General features: G+C 42.3%; 1 long non-coding RNA gene across 1 annotated transcript in view; it reads right to left on the bottom strand.

The window, feature by feature from the left end:
* Positions 1–8,899: 8,899 nt before the first annotated feature.
* The window catches only part of LOC126278476 (uncharacterized), a 211,573-nt gene continuing 204,830 nt past the window's right edge, over positions 8,900–15,642 (bottom strand). Inside the window, exon 2 of the long non-coding RNA XR_007550708.1 lies at positions 8,900–9,347. This is a non-coding gene — a long non-coding RNA (uncharacterized LOC126278476). The remainder of the gene's footprint in view (positions 9,348–15,642) is intronic.

Here is a 15,642-nt window from a genome sequence, read left to right as displayed (position 1 = left end):
TGAGACGCATAATTAACCTCACAGGACCTCAACTCACGTAACCATCAGTGAAATGTAACTTTAGATGTATGTTATTTTGCACAGAGCAAACGAGATGTACGGTGTTGTCCAGAAAGAAAATATACGCACTTATGACAGTATTTTCTGACGAACTTTTTAAAATAATTTTGTCATAGTATATATATTTTTAGCTCTCAGCTGACGAACTAACGATTTCTTTTTTTTTTTGTAGTTTGTATTTCTTTGTAGTACACCCCGACGTTGCCTAAAGCTATCACCCGCAAGGACTCCCGCCTAAGTTCGACGAAAAACCTGTAATAACCAGTCACCGACGGCAGGTGGCAGCACTAGGAATGGACGGTATATAAAGCATGCAGGCGAGGCACGGAAACTGCAGTCGTTGTCGTAGTGCAGAAAAGAAGCGACTTGTCACACGTCCAAAAGGGCTTGCGGGCCAGTGGTGGAGGCATTTCCGTAACGGCTAAGTTTTCGAAATGTACATCGTAAAATTGCGATGTCTGGACCGGCACCGACGTTATTATGGTGTAACACAAGCTGTAGGTTACATGTGTGAACGATGACTGTGGGGATGTGTACGGGCGAAAATACGAGCAACTGTTCACTAATAACATCCTAAATTGGCAAACCTCATGGAACTGATGAAAAATTAAGGCCTTTACTCAGCGCTGCGACAGAACTATCGTCCAGCTCTTTGTTGGAGAGATTAACAAGTGTTCTATGGGTTTTATCATTCTCCATGTCAGTTCTTCTGTGACTTTAGCAATCAAATATGTTAGGTTGCTTAGATAATGTCTTTAACAAACTTGCAAGCTGTTGTGCTGCCATGGTTAGTTTCACCAACTCCCAGTCGAATGGCAATAATGTTCATGACAAAAATTAGTGACAGTCAAATAGCTTTCTGGAATTAAGAACAAGATTATACCTTGATTGCCGTAGCCGCTGCCTCACTATGGCATGACTTGTCCTCTTCAAATTTCTTTCCACTGCAGCATTTCGGATGTGGTGCTTACCTACAGCAAAGCGAGGAATTACCTCCTTCTCATGGCAGCGTTGCAAAATGGTTTTACCCCTGACGAAGATGGTGGGGATATCCAGCGAAAGCTGGAGGATTTTGTTCCCACTGACGCGGTTTGAAAACCGATAAGATTTATTTCAGGCATGCAGCTGCGAAAGATATGAGTGCACACATATTTCTTCTAAGGCGGGAACGCAATGCGCAGCGTGAGACTGCCGGAAAAGCTGATGCAAAAGAAATCACATCTGCTGAGTTCTTTGCCATTTTTACAACGCTGCCATGACAAGGAGGTAATTCCACGCGTTGCTGTGGTTACGCACACATGCGATCTGCTGCAGTGGATAGAAGTCTGAAGAGGACAAGTCACGTCATACTGAGACAGCGGATACTGCAAACGAGGTATAAGCTTGATCTTAATGCCAGAAATCTATTTGAATGACATCAGTTTTTGTTATCAACCTTCCGATTTGGGGCAACGGCCTTGCCGCAGTGGATACACCGGTTCCCCTGAGATCACCGAAGTTAAGCGCTGTCGGGCGTAGTCGGCACTTGGATGGGTGATCATCCAGTCCGCCATGCGCTGTTACCATTTTTCGGGGTGCACTCAGCCTCGTGATGCCAATTGAGGAGCTACTCGACCGAATAGTAGCGGCTTCGGTCACGAATACTAGCATAGCGACCGGGAGAGCGGTGTGCTGACCCCACGCACTTCCTATCCGCAACCTCCACTGAGGATGACGCGGCAGTCGGATGGTCCCGGAAGGCCACTCGTGGCCTGAAGATGGAGTGCTATCTTTCGATTTGAAGTGGTTGAACGTAACCATGGCAGCACAACAGTGTGCAAGTTTGTGAAAGACAACATCTATGCAATCTAACATTTTTAATTCACGCAAGAACTGACATGGAGAATGATAAAACCCATAGTACACTTGCTAATCTCTCCAACCAAGAACTGACGACGGCTCTGTGGCAGCACGGAGTATACGTCATAATTTTCCACCAGTCCTGCGACTCTGCTAGTTTTCGATATTATTATCGGAGTAGAGGAGAACATTCGGCATCTCTCGCATGGCGTAGCTGAGGACGTCACACTAACTACCAGCCATATACTGGCGAAAGCTAAACCACCAACCATGTACGGGAGAAAACTAAGCCACCGAAATGGAGGATCAGCCACTTATTGCGTGAGAACGAGGACTTAGTTATCTCAGCAGCCGACAAAGGAAACGCCACCGTGGTTCTGAATACTGTTGGCTACCTCTTGAAGGTGCTACATTTATTAAAAGATGATGCGTACCGGAAGCTTAGTCACAATTCGACGCTAGCCGTCGTCAGGAAGACAGAGAAGTTACTGAAGGACTCTGGTTTACCTGACGAAGTGGTGAAGAAATTAATGTCTCGTGCCCCTGACCTCCAAGGCTTTATGGATTGCCGAAGATTCATAAGGAAAATGTCCCTCTTAGAACCACTGTTAGTGCAACTGCTCGCCCACCAACAGATTGGCCAAACATCTTGCAGGATTGTTAGCGGCAAAACTAGGATATTGTGAACACCGCGCTGTAAACTCACAGACTTTTGCTGAAACACTCAGAAAATGAAAAAAGGCCGAAACGACGTAGTAGTTAGTCTGGACATTGTCGCATTTACAAGGGTGTCGGTACAAGACACGCTGTGTCTTTTGGTCCAACAGTGTACTCCTGAAATCGTCAAATTTTCTATCGTGTTCTAACAACGTACATCTTGTACTGCGACGAGTATTATGAAATGACAGATGGTGCAACGATGGGTTCACCACTGTCTCCGGTAGTCGCGAATTTCTTCATGGAGCATTTTAGGGAGCAGACTCTGAACTCAGCGGTGTTGCGTCGTCTTCCTTCCAATGGTACGTCAGTTACACATTCCTGATATGGCCTCACGATGAAAATACACTACGCAGTTCGTCTATCATACGAACGGTGTTCATCCCAATATTAAATTCACCATCGACATGGAGAAGGATGGTAAGCTAACGTTCTTGAATATTTTAGTTGAGTGAAAAGCAGGAGGACATTCAGTGTACAGGAAATAAACGCAGACTTATAAATACTTGAACGCCGATAGTTTTCACCACCCTGTACACAAGAAGTGGTCTTGAACACGTTAATACACAAAGCAAGAGTTATTTCTGACGACGACCACATACAGTCTGAATTGTAGCACATGGGACATGCGTTCAGAGAGAATGGTTATAGCAAGAGGGACATCGCAAACGTTTTCAGGTGTCACCGAAGAAGGACGCCTTGTCAATCAGCTGAAGAGGCCAATCCAACTGTTTTTCTGCCTTGTTGTGGGGTAACGAGCACTACGTTAGGGCGTGTGCTACTGAGAGATGAGCAGACACCACTGTTACCAAGATACAGGTATGCTGCGCCCTGTTAAAGACGACATAGCTCTTAGAGTGCCCGGTGTGTATGGAGTCCCTTGCGAATGGAGCTGTATCTATTAAGGTCAGACAATTCGCACAATTGCAGAGAGTTTGACAGAGCACAAGTGATATATTAAGCAAAGAAAGCTTGACTAGTTGGCCATAGCTGAACATTGCCTAGAAAACGGACACAAAATATTGTTTGAAAATTAGAGATCAGAATGAAACAGCAACAGTTTTAACACAGTCCATGGCTACCTCTCATTACACTTGGGGGCGGTCCTTTGATGTCGAAAGGAAGCAACGGCGAATGCTTGATGTTTGTAGGAAGGCGGGAGCGGCCGTTTCAAACGTGACGCCGACCCCTCACGTAACCTGACGTCACTCGGTACTGCTATGGGCCGGAGCTGCGATGAGTTGCGTAGTTTCGGCCCTCTGTGATTGGTGCCAGAGGCCACAATCGGGGCTACATAAGTGGAAAACTTTGCCAACCCACCCAGTCAGTGGTTTTACTCCCCACGAAAATTGTGGAGATGGCTCAAGAATTTTATTTCAGTTGACGCGTCTTGAAAATCGAGAGGAGTTTAGTCAGAGTTTTAGCTGTTTCATGCATAGCCCAGGAATATATTTTTCTCGATCGAATTATGTAACAAATATCAGCCCAGTTTTCGTCCATTCTATTCCACTAACATTGCTCTAATTAAGGTACCTGATTACTTGCAATATGTAATTCACAAACGTGAGGTCACAACATTAACATTACTAGATTTCAGCAAAGAATTTGATATTGTCATCTTAGACATACTGCTCAGGAAAATGTGTCTACTGCGAATGAAGTCATTCTTTGAAGAAGTTCTTTGTGGGCTGTCAACAGACCGATGTTCGGGTGGCTGTTCAACTTCTTGTATATCAGTGACATCTCGTCGCTTGCGTCTGTACTGTGACTGCTTGTTAACCCGAGTATTTTTTTACATTTAGACAGCAAAGAGTGTGAGTCACTGCACTAACGTCACAATATCTCCTACTGGACTTCCTGCTGCGCCTGCACACGAATGCACTTGCCATCCACAAATGCTGAAATTTAGAGTATATGACGCAAACTTAGGCTCAGAAAATTCCAGGGGTTTTTCGAGCCTAATTACTGTTCAAGGCGAATGAGTGGAACAAGGTATGACACCACGCAAAACACAACGACAAATATTTTTTACTTAACTTAAGCACCATTTTTGTGCAGTATATAACAAGAAATAGGTTTTCTAAAATCCAAAATCTGACATCACTCTGCGAGACATGTTACAGCTTAAACGTCTCTGACATAAAAATCCTACTCGCAATGAATATGTGTCTTGAAAAATTCTAATTAACGCGTAAAAATCTTAACCATGCGTTCGCTTTGGCGAAAATTACCTCTAAACCGATCTTTAACTATTATTCTGGTGTATGGTAATAAATCGCTATCTTTGTTCAACGATAAATTTCCTCGTGTCAGACAGCACTATCTTTGAACGCTGCTACTGAGGTATTACTCGGCTGTAATTAAGTGTAGCAACAATTATGAATTATCGATAAATTTTTCTCTTTCTTTCTTTTCTATATATATATATATATATATATATATATATATATATATATATATATATACTCCTGGAAATGGAAAAAAGAACACATTCACACCGGTGTGTCAGACCCACCATACTTGCTCCGGACACTGCGAGAGGGCTGTACAAGCAATGATCAAATGCACGGCACAGCGGACACACCAGGAACCGCGGTGTTGGCCGTCGAATGGCGCTAGTTGCGCAGCATTTGTGCACCGCCGCCGTAAGTGTCAGCCAGTTTGCCGTGGCATACGGAGCTCCATCCCAGTCTTTAACACTGGTAGCATGCCGCGACAGCGTGGACGTGAACCGTATGTGCAGTTGACGGACTTTGAGCGAGGGCGTATAGTGGGCATGCGGGAGGCCAGGTGGACGTACCGCCGAATTGCTCAACACGTGGGGCGTGAGGTCTCCACAGTACATCGATGTTGTCGCCAGTGGTCGGCGGAAGGTGCACGTGCCCGTCGATCTGGGACCGGACCGCAGCGACGCACGGATGCACGCCAAGACCGTAGGACCCTACGCAGTGCCGTAGGGAACCGCACCGCCACTTCCCAGCAAATTAGGGACTCTGTTGCTCCTGGGGTATCGGCGAGGACCATTCGCAACCGTCTCCATGAAACTGGGCTACGGTCCCGTACACCGTTAGGCCGTCTTCCGCTCACGCCCCAACATCGTGCAGCCCGCCTCCAGTGGTGTCGCGACAGGCGTGAATGGAGGGACGAATGGAGACGTGTCGTCTTCAGCGATGAGAGTCGCTTCTGCCATGGTGCCAATGACGGTCGTGTGCGTGTTTGGCGCCGTGCAGGTGAGCGCCACAATCAGGACTTGTAACGTTCCCTCTTTCTGTTTATTTAGGTTTGATTTGTTTGATTGTTATTCTTTATTTCTATTATTCGGAATCTTTTTTTTTTATTAAATTGAGCCTGAAACTTACGTAATAAATACTTCGCGTGAAGTACGATTTGCAGCATAAACAAAAATTAATTTCGCAAATGTAATCCACTGAATATTAAAAGTAAAGCTTTTGAACAACGCGCGTGACTGACTAGATACATTCAGAGGGTACGTACATTCGAGTGCGAGTGGTTGCGGTCTGATGAGAAATTTTCATTATGAAATAATTTCGTCGTAACACACTCGGAGATTGCGAACGTACATTCCCCGTGGCCTGGGTAAAAGAATGACAAGTATTTAAATCTAAGAGTATTTCTTTTGCATCGGACTAGTATTTTTATAAGAAAAAGAAGATTGCTGGTTCTGAATGTCTCGGCAAAACGAATCGGAAGTAATTTTAGCGGCCATGAAAGGAAAGTAGAGAGCACAATCACGTACCTCTATTGTTGAGCAGCGCCGTTTTGAAGATCTTCGGTTCCATCTAAAACTCGCCTTCTCTGCTTAACATAAATACTCCATAGGCATGGGAATAAGGCTTGTTGTGCGATGAAAATAATATAAAACACATCTTGCATCTTTTAACTCATTCATTTACCACACACACACACACACACACGAGTAATTAGACAGTACGACATCCCACCAGCCCATCAGAACAAAAAGGTAGTCGTTCATACAAGAAATAAAAAACGAAGGGCGAAATTGTTCCTATGTCTCTCAAAGATAAAAAGTTTACCAGATATTTCTCTGGTGTGTCACTGGAACAATTTTTCAGCACCTCTGCGATTAAATCACAATATTTTCAGTTCCTTTACAGACTGCATACGACCGAGGCACACAGGGCCAACACCCGGCATCATGGTGTGGGGAGCGATCTCCTACACTGGCCGTACACCTCTGGTGATCGTCGAGGGGACACTGAATAGTGCACGGTACATCCAAACCGTCATCGAACCCATCGTTCTACCATTCCTAGACCGGCAAGGGAACTTGCAGTTCCAACAGGACAATGCACGTCCGCATGTATCCCGTGCCACCCAATGTGCTCTAGAAGGTGTAAGTCAACTACCCTGGCCAGCAAGATCTCCGGATCTGTCCCTCATTGAGCATGTTTGGGACTGGATGAAGCGTCGTCTCACGCGGTCTGCACGTCCAGCACGAACGCTGGTCCAACTGAGGCGCCAGGTGGAAATGGCATGGCAAGCCGTTCCACAGGACTACACCCAGCATCTCTACGATCGTCTCCATGGGAGAATAGCAGCCTGCATTGCTGCGAAAGGTGGAAATACACTGTACTAGTGCCGACATTGTGCATGCTCTGTTGCCTGTGTCTATGTGCCTGTGGTTCTGTCAGTGTGATCATGTGATGCATCTGACCCCAGGAATGTGTCTATAAAGTTTCCCCTTCCTGGGACAATGAATTCACGGTGTTTTTATTTCAATTTCCAGGAGTGTATATTTTCTGTTTTATTATTTCTTTCCCGTTTAAATACTACGTCGTAGTCAGAAGTTTGGATATTTTGTCAGTTGATTGTAATGTACAGCAAAGGTACTCGTTCAAAATCTGTATTTACTAGTACTACTTGTTGTGAAAGTCGACAAAAATTGGTTTTTAATTACTCAGATTGTTTCTTTGTCAAGTACTGAAAACCATCACTCATCATATGAGCTAATTTATTAAAGAACTCCTTTAAGCAGTAATGAGTTTCAGTCGTTTGCGGATTCTCTTCCATAGATTCTGATTACATATTTGAGACACTTACTATATTAACAGAATCCATGTTTTGCATTGTTGGATCGAAAAGATCGTCACCATCGATATTCGCATCAATACCTACATTCTCTACGTTACCCACATTTGTTACCGTTCCACATTTAGTTATACTACAGAAAAACAAACATTATTAAAAATTCTTTTTCACGCAGTGCACATAAATAATTCCATGAAATTAATGCAAAATGACAAGATAGGTGTCTCTGCATGAAACATGAGACAACTTGCATTCATCTTCTTCACACGTAGCGTATCTGCAGCCATACGACTTCTCGCAGTAATGAAATTCACGAATCAAACAAATCTGAAATACTTATATATGTACTTATTGGTGATAAATTACTTAAAGTACTGTTTGAAAAGTCTTAAAACACAAAATTCAAGTATATACCAATGATTTCCTTACCATATTTATAATGTGTTGTGGCTTCCATGTACAATAAATCTGATCGCACATCCACTACAAATAATCTTAGTGTCTTACATTTCCTTGGTCAATGAATTTCAGTCTAATTTTCTTAGGTCAATCCACAGTTGTCAAAGAGTCAAGCAACAGAAGAAGAACAATCTGTTGACACACACCATGAAATTTCAGTTATTGAGCCCCCTCGCGTTGGGCACCATTCGAAGCTTTCTTGTTTCCCTCTTTAAATACTGAGATACTCTATTTAAAAAAAATCGGGAGATGACTTTATATAGGGGCTTTAAGTGTCAAATCTTCTGAAAAAATTGAACTACCGCTATGAGAAAGTGAAAGCTGAAAATATGATGACCAGAAATGTTTATAATATTGAATTAACATGCTGAAAATTTTAAATATTTGTTGACATCGTGTATTAATATGATGGTTCATCATCATATTTAAATATGGGGGCCACGGTATCAAGCCAGTGAAGTGTTTGGTGAAGCCATTATTCCATGATAGTTGACCTGTAAGTTTAACATAAGGTTTGTGTAAAAATGTTCACGAAAGTGTGAGTGATCGATAAGCAAATCTCACGATGTCTCCGCTTTATAATAATGAACAGATGACTAAAGAACAAACAACGCGTTCGGTCGCTATATGACTGAACAATCCGCCCTCAGATTTCTTCGTATGCCCTTTGTAATGATAAAAAAACATACAAAAAGCTATTGACAAAACAGGAATCATATAAGGTAAAGTGGATTTGGTATGAATATAATAAACATTAAGATTAAAATATGATCTATTTCATTTCAATGACAGGTAATAACTCATACATGTGTACATTACAAGCTCATAGAACAGAAAGACACAAGCCTGAAGAAAGAATAATTGAAGACAAACAGATTTCTTGCTTTTAAACAAGTGAATCGTAAGTCTTTTATAAGCGTGACTGAATAAATTACAGTTTTTAGCCACTTTATAACTTTGGTTTTAATATTCACTTCGTTTCTATAAGAACACACAAAACGGTAACATGAACTGTATCGTAAAAAAAATACAGTTACATTAACGAACATCTTTAAATAAAATACAAAATATTGTAATTTGTAAGAATCCTGTATCTTACAGGAATCCTGTTTCACATTCCATTTATTCTTCAGTTTATGTGTCCAGTGAAGCGTTGTTTGGTGTCCTCCCATAGTTTTCATTTGGTGCTTGCTCGTCATTATCTGTAAAAGTAAATTCGTTGTATCACTTATTTATCAATAGCGAAACAGTAACAGTAACCAACAACATATTACCTTATATGCCAAAATAAGATTTAAATTATGTAAGATTGTTCATTGCTAACTTCTCGTAAAAGTGGTATCTCTCTGATTTTTTTACAATAGAAAAGAGAAAGCAACTTCGTTGAAGAACTCTCGAAAAGGTAGCTAATATAACCATTTCTTTCCAGTTTCCCTCTAGAGTCATTTACTTTTAGTTACATCATGCAACTTTTCAAAATGACATCATGCATGGGGCTTCTTTGAACAAGAAATGTTGCAAGGCACAAAAGCAGTCGTGAAATTGTGCATAACATTGAACAAAGAGAGATAAATGAAAAATAAATAAAAACCGAGAATGAGTTTAATATAATGTCATCAACAGATAGGAGGAATTGTAAGATTAGTTTTGTAGAGATAAGATATTTCCCCAGGTTTTTAGCATTTTCCAAACCCTGTCTTGAGGTGTTAACGACTCAGTTTACACATCAGGATAACACACATGGCAATAAAATCAGTTAGCACACAAAAACAAATCAGAAATAGAAGAATTTAACAACTTAAAATATTCACAGATCTGATAAAAGTGCCAAGAAAAATAAGAAAATATTTCTGTTTGGCAAGTACTACGAAAAGTGAGTGTGAATTACGTATGCAGCCACGTGGAATGGTCAGTTCGCTGCGTGCGTCCCGGATCGTGCTGAATACAAAGTGTTCCCAGATACCTACCATTATCTGATTGACTCAATTCTAGCACTTCATCTGCTCATATACTGCAAACTGGGGTTATTCTGGATACTAACATCTAATACTAACTCTTAACGCAGCAAACGTAAAACCTTGATATCCTTCCAGATCACCAGATCAGTCAATCACTACTTGATTCACTCGTCTTTGGAAGTAATAATGTGTAGAGATATTAAGTGAAATTCTCAAAGAGGCTCACTTGCAGGTAAATTGAATAAGAGGATACGGTTCACTGGTTGTACAGAGGGAAACAGTAGTTGTTTGTCTGCAAATGAAATTGAACACACAACAGTTGCACTGTCTACGACTGATAACCGCCCTAGTGCATGGAATCTGTATCAGGTGTGAGCAACTTTGGACATTGGGTTCAAAGAAAGGTGGCGCGGATGTTCACGGGCCTGTATGATTAAATACAACAAAGAGGGTATATTTCAATATACGGAGTGCAAAGGGCGCGCCTAGGGTCGGAAGTTAGCAGGTTCAGGCCAGTCTAGGAGGTCGAACAATTAATTAAAATGGGCAACGGAAGGGGAGGCGGTTCATGTTAACTTACGTTGGTGACCGGTCGTGAAAAGCAGAGCCAGAAGCTCTGCCTTCCGAAAAGACGTCTGTTCTGATCGAGGTCTGGATTACAAGAGAGAGAAGCAACTGTGTTCGGCACCGCAGAAGACTCCAGCGTCCACACACGTGATCGGTATCCCGCGCAAGCTATTGGCTAAAATCAATGGCGTGAATTCACTAGCAGTTTCAGCAGAGGGCTCAGTGCGTCTCCTGTCAGCAGCTTTAACTGGACAGAACTACCTCGGTTTTGAAAGGCAAACGACTTGCGTCACGTAGACACGGCGTCAATTAATCTGGGAGAAAGCTTGTAAAAATTCCACTGGGCCTTTGAAATAAAAATTTTTAAACTAATTCCCTAAAATATTCCTTGACTGGTTGCTATCCTGTACAGTGTATCATGTCTGTCGAGAACCGCCGTTTTCGAAAGGGGCGCTGAGTTCCGTGCTGTTCGCGACTCGAGACAAGACACGTATCGATCTGGGAGATACACAGAAGTTACGCCAACTCAAGTGGGAGATATTCGAGCACCTGCCCTATTTTTCTGATCTCTCCCCATTATATTATCACGCCTTCGGTCCCTTAAAAAAGGCAATTACGGACTCATTCACACTACAGGGCATGGTGTTTCACCAAACGAGTATTTTCAACCTGGTGCATCGGTGAGATGATTGCCTCAATGATCATCGCGATATTGCTGATTAGCATACCGATTCTGGTGCTTACGGCCTTCGAATGGAAACTTTTTGATCTCCATTTATAATAGCTCGCACAGAAACGCACAAGTAGTCCTTTCCACGCTCATCTCTGTAAAGGGAAGAAAAATAACAGTTACCTTCCTCCACGAATTTCAAAGTGGTTATAAGAGTACAGCTGTAGATTTACGTTCGAAGAAGGAAGATTATGGCTTCACATCCTCTCGATGACGTGGTACAAGGTGTTTCAAACTCCTTGCATCAAACGTGTAGGTATGATAGATGACGTCATGGAGAATAAATGTAATTAGAGACAAAATGTTCGCTGACATTTCCCGACAATATTAGGCTTCCTTTAGTACTGATTAGGCCCCTGAGAGACGGCGGGACGTAACCACTCTGTGTTCTGCGTATTCTTTGTTTTTTGCCTATAATCCATATGAAAGGGGGAAGGCCAAGCAAAATCAAAGTTCTTGATTAGCTCCTAAGATATTTTTCTCCACTCAGAGGCACTCATTCTTAAGGTTTTCTTGTTGATAATCGCTGTATCAATTTATTGGTTAGAGTACTATAAGTCACACCTGGTTCGTAGGCGCTGGTATTTCGGCGAAAACTTGTCGTCCCAGGACAAATACTGAAGGACGCCCAGCATCACCAGAAAGGGTCAACGAACTTTTTTTCTGCAACAAAAGCTGTTCCCCATTACGCGATCTATCTATCACCCATAGACATTTAATTAAAATACTTTCAAACACCCTACAGATAAAAGCTCAGGTTGTATAAGAATGTTGGGAGATGATTGCCCGTGCCATTTTCCAAAAGAACCATCTCAGCGCTTGGCATAAGAGATTTAGACAGCCTTCCAACTATGTTGACGCGGGTCAGCATGACTGCGTGTCCCGCGCCCATCTCTTAATCTCGTGGCAGCACTTGAACCAATCATTTTGTTGGATGTACTTAACGACTTCTCTTCCTTTACATCTTTGGGGCTCTATGTCTCTCTGTAGTACCAAGGGCGCTATACCTTCGTGCGTTAGCAAAATATCCTCTTATCCTATCCCTTCTTCTGTCCTGTGTGTTTGATGATTATCAGCCTACATACACACTATACTCCGCCAGACACCTTATGTTGTCGGAGGGTAGTTTGTATTCCACTTTCAGTTTCGCCTTGACTGCTGCAGTCCTGAATGGTCCGCGGGAAGAATGATTGCTGGCAAGCCTCCGTGTGAACTCTAATCTCTCTAATTTTTATCTTCTCGGTCTTTTCGCGAGATATACGTAAGAGGAAGTGACATTATTGCTTGACTCTTCTAGGAAAGTACGTTTCCGAAATTTTAACTGTAAAGTACACAGTGATGTAGAACGCGTCTCTTGCAGAGTCTGTCATTGGCGTTGGCTCAGCAAACCAGGGACCCTTTCGCACTTACTAAATGAACCGGTAATGAAACGCGCTGCTATTCTTTGGGTCTTCTCTTTTTCTTCTATCAATTCTGTCTGGTACGAATCCCAGACTGACTAGCAATATTCAAGTGTCCGCGAACGAGGGTTTTTTTAAGCTCTCGTCTTTGCGGTTAGACTACACTTCCCGAGAATTCCCTCAACGAATCAAACTTCGGCGTCTGCTTACCTGCTATCAGTTTGATGCAATCATTAAGTCTCCCCTACGCGTACTCCTAGACATTTAATGGATGTAATTGCTTTCAGTGATTGAATGGCAGCTCTGTATTCATACAGTAATCTGTCTTCCTTCCTCTTCATGTGAAGTAAGTTACATTTCCTTACAGTGAATGTGAACTGTCAATATCTGCACCAGTCGTCTATTCTCTGCACGCTTCCTGTATTTAATTGCAATTTTATAGCGGTGGAGCTTCTCGGTATAACGGAAAGTAGATTAAAACCAGGTATGCGGGTCAAAGCAGGTAGTTTTAGATTTCTGTCACTACTGTTGGTATAATTCTGATAGCAGTCAGAACTACCAGCGAACGTCATTCCTGTAGTTGTAAATAAGTGCTATTGGCGGTGGCCTGTTGCTCTACCTTCTACAGGGTGTTACGAAAGGGTACGGCCAAACTTACAGGAAACATTCCTCACATACAAATAAAGAAAAGATGTTATGTGGACATGTGTCCGGAAACGCTTAATTTCCATGTTAGAGCTCATTTTTTAGTTTGTTCTTCCACCTACGATCAACGGGGCACGTTATCATGATTTCATACGGGATACTCTACCTGTGCTGCTAGAACATGTGCCTTTACAAGTACGACACAACATGTGGTTCATGCACGTTGGAGCTCCTGCACAATTCAGTCGAAGTGTTCGTACGCCTCTCAACAACAGATTCGGTGACCGACGGATTGGTAAAGAAGGACCAATTCCATTTCCTCCACGCTCTCCTGACCTCAACCCTCTTGACTTTCATTCATGGGGGCATTTGAAAGCTCTTGTCTACCCAACCCCGGTATCCAATGTAGATACTCTTCGTGCTCGTATTGCGGACGGCTGTGATACAATACGCAATTTTCCAGGGCTGCATCAGCGCATCAGGGATTCCATGCGACGGAGAGTGGATGGAATGTATCCTCTCTAACGGACGACATTTTGGACATTTCCTGTAACAAAGTGTTTGAAGTCACGCTGGTACGTTCTGTTGCTGTGTGTTTCCATTCCATGATTAATGTGATTTGAAGAGAAGTAATAAAATGAGTTCTAACATGGAAATTAAGCGTTTCCGGACACATGTTCACATAACATATTTTCTTTATTTGTGTGTGAGGAATGTTTCCTGAAAGTTTGGCATTACCTTTTTGTAACACCCTGTTTGTTGTTGTTGTTCTCTTCAGTCCTGAGACTGGTTTGATGCAGCTCTCCATGCTACTCTATCCTGCGCAAGCTGCTTCATCTCCCAGTACCTACTGCAACCTACATCCTTCTGAATCTGCTTAGTGTACTCATCTCTCGGTCTCCCTCTACGATTTTTACCCTCCACGCTGCCCTCCAATGCTAAATTTGTGATCCCTTGATGCCTCAAAACATGTCCTACCAACCGATCCCTTCTTCTAGTCAAGTTGTGCCACAAACTTCTCTTCTCCCCAATCCTATTCAATACCTCCTCATTAGATACGTGATCTATCCACCTTATCTTCAGTATTCTTCTGTAGCACCACATTTCGAAAGCTTCTATTCTCTTCTTGTCCAAACTAGTTATCGTCCATGTTTCACTTCCATACATGGCTACACTCCAAACAAATACTTTCAGAAACGACTTCCTGATACATAAATCTATATTCGATGTTAACAAATTTCTCTTCTTCAGAAACGCTTTCCTTGCCATTGCCAGTCTACATTTTATATCCTCTCTACTTCGACCATCATCAGTTATTTTACTTCCTAAATAGCAAAACTCCTTTACTACTTTAAGTGTCTCATTTCCTAATCTAATTCCCTCAGCATCACCCGATTTAATTTGACTACATTCCATTATCCTCGTTTTGCTTTTGTTAATGTTCATCTTATATCCTCCTTTCAAGACACTGTCCATTCCGTTCAACTGCTCTTCCAAGTCCTTTGCCGTCTCTGACAGAATTACAATGTCATCGGCGAACCTCAAAGTTTTTACTTCGTCTCCATGAATTTTAATACCTACTCCAAATTTTTCTTTTGTTTCCTTTACTGCTTGCTCAATATACAGATTGAATAACATCGGGGAGAGGCTACAACCCTGTCTCACTCCTTTCCCAACCACTGCTTCCCTTTCATGCCCCTCGACTCTTATTACTGCCATCTGGTTTCTGTACAAATTATAAATAGCCTTTCGCTCCCTGTATTTTACCCCTGCCACCTTTAGAATTTGAAAAAGAGTATTCCAGTCAACATTGTCAAAAGCTTTCTCTAAGTCTACAAATGCTAGAAACGTAGGTTTGCCTTTTCTTAATCTTTCTTCTAAGATAAGTCGTAAGGTCAGTATTGCCTCACGTGTTCCAACATTTCGACGGAATCCAAACTGATCCTCCCCGAGGTCTGCATCTACCAGTTTTTCCATTCGTCTGTAAAGAATTCGCGTTAGTATTTTGCAGCCGTGGCTTATTAAACTGATAGTTCGGTAATTTTCACATCTGTCAGCACCTGCTTTCTTTGGGATTGGAATTATTATATTCTTCTTGAAGTCTGAGGGTATTTCGCCTGTCTGATACATCTTGCTCACCAGCTGGTAGAGTTTTGTCATGACTGGCTCTCCCAAGGCCGTCAGTAGTTCTAATGGA

This window comes from Schistocerca gregaria, chromosome 6, assembly GCF_023897955.1.
Source record: "Schistocerca gregaria isolate iqSchGreg1 chromosome 6, iqSchGreg1.2, whole genome shotgun sequence".
In the NCBI taxonomy this organism is placed as follows: domain Eukaryota; kingdom Metazoa; phylum Arthropoda; class Insecta; order Orthoptera; family Acrididae; genus Schistocerca; species Schistocerca gregaria.
This window is presented reverse-complemented; position numbering and strand designations above follow the sequence as displayed.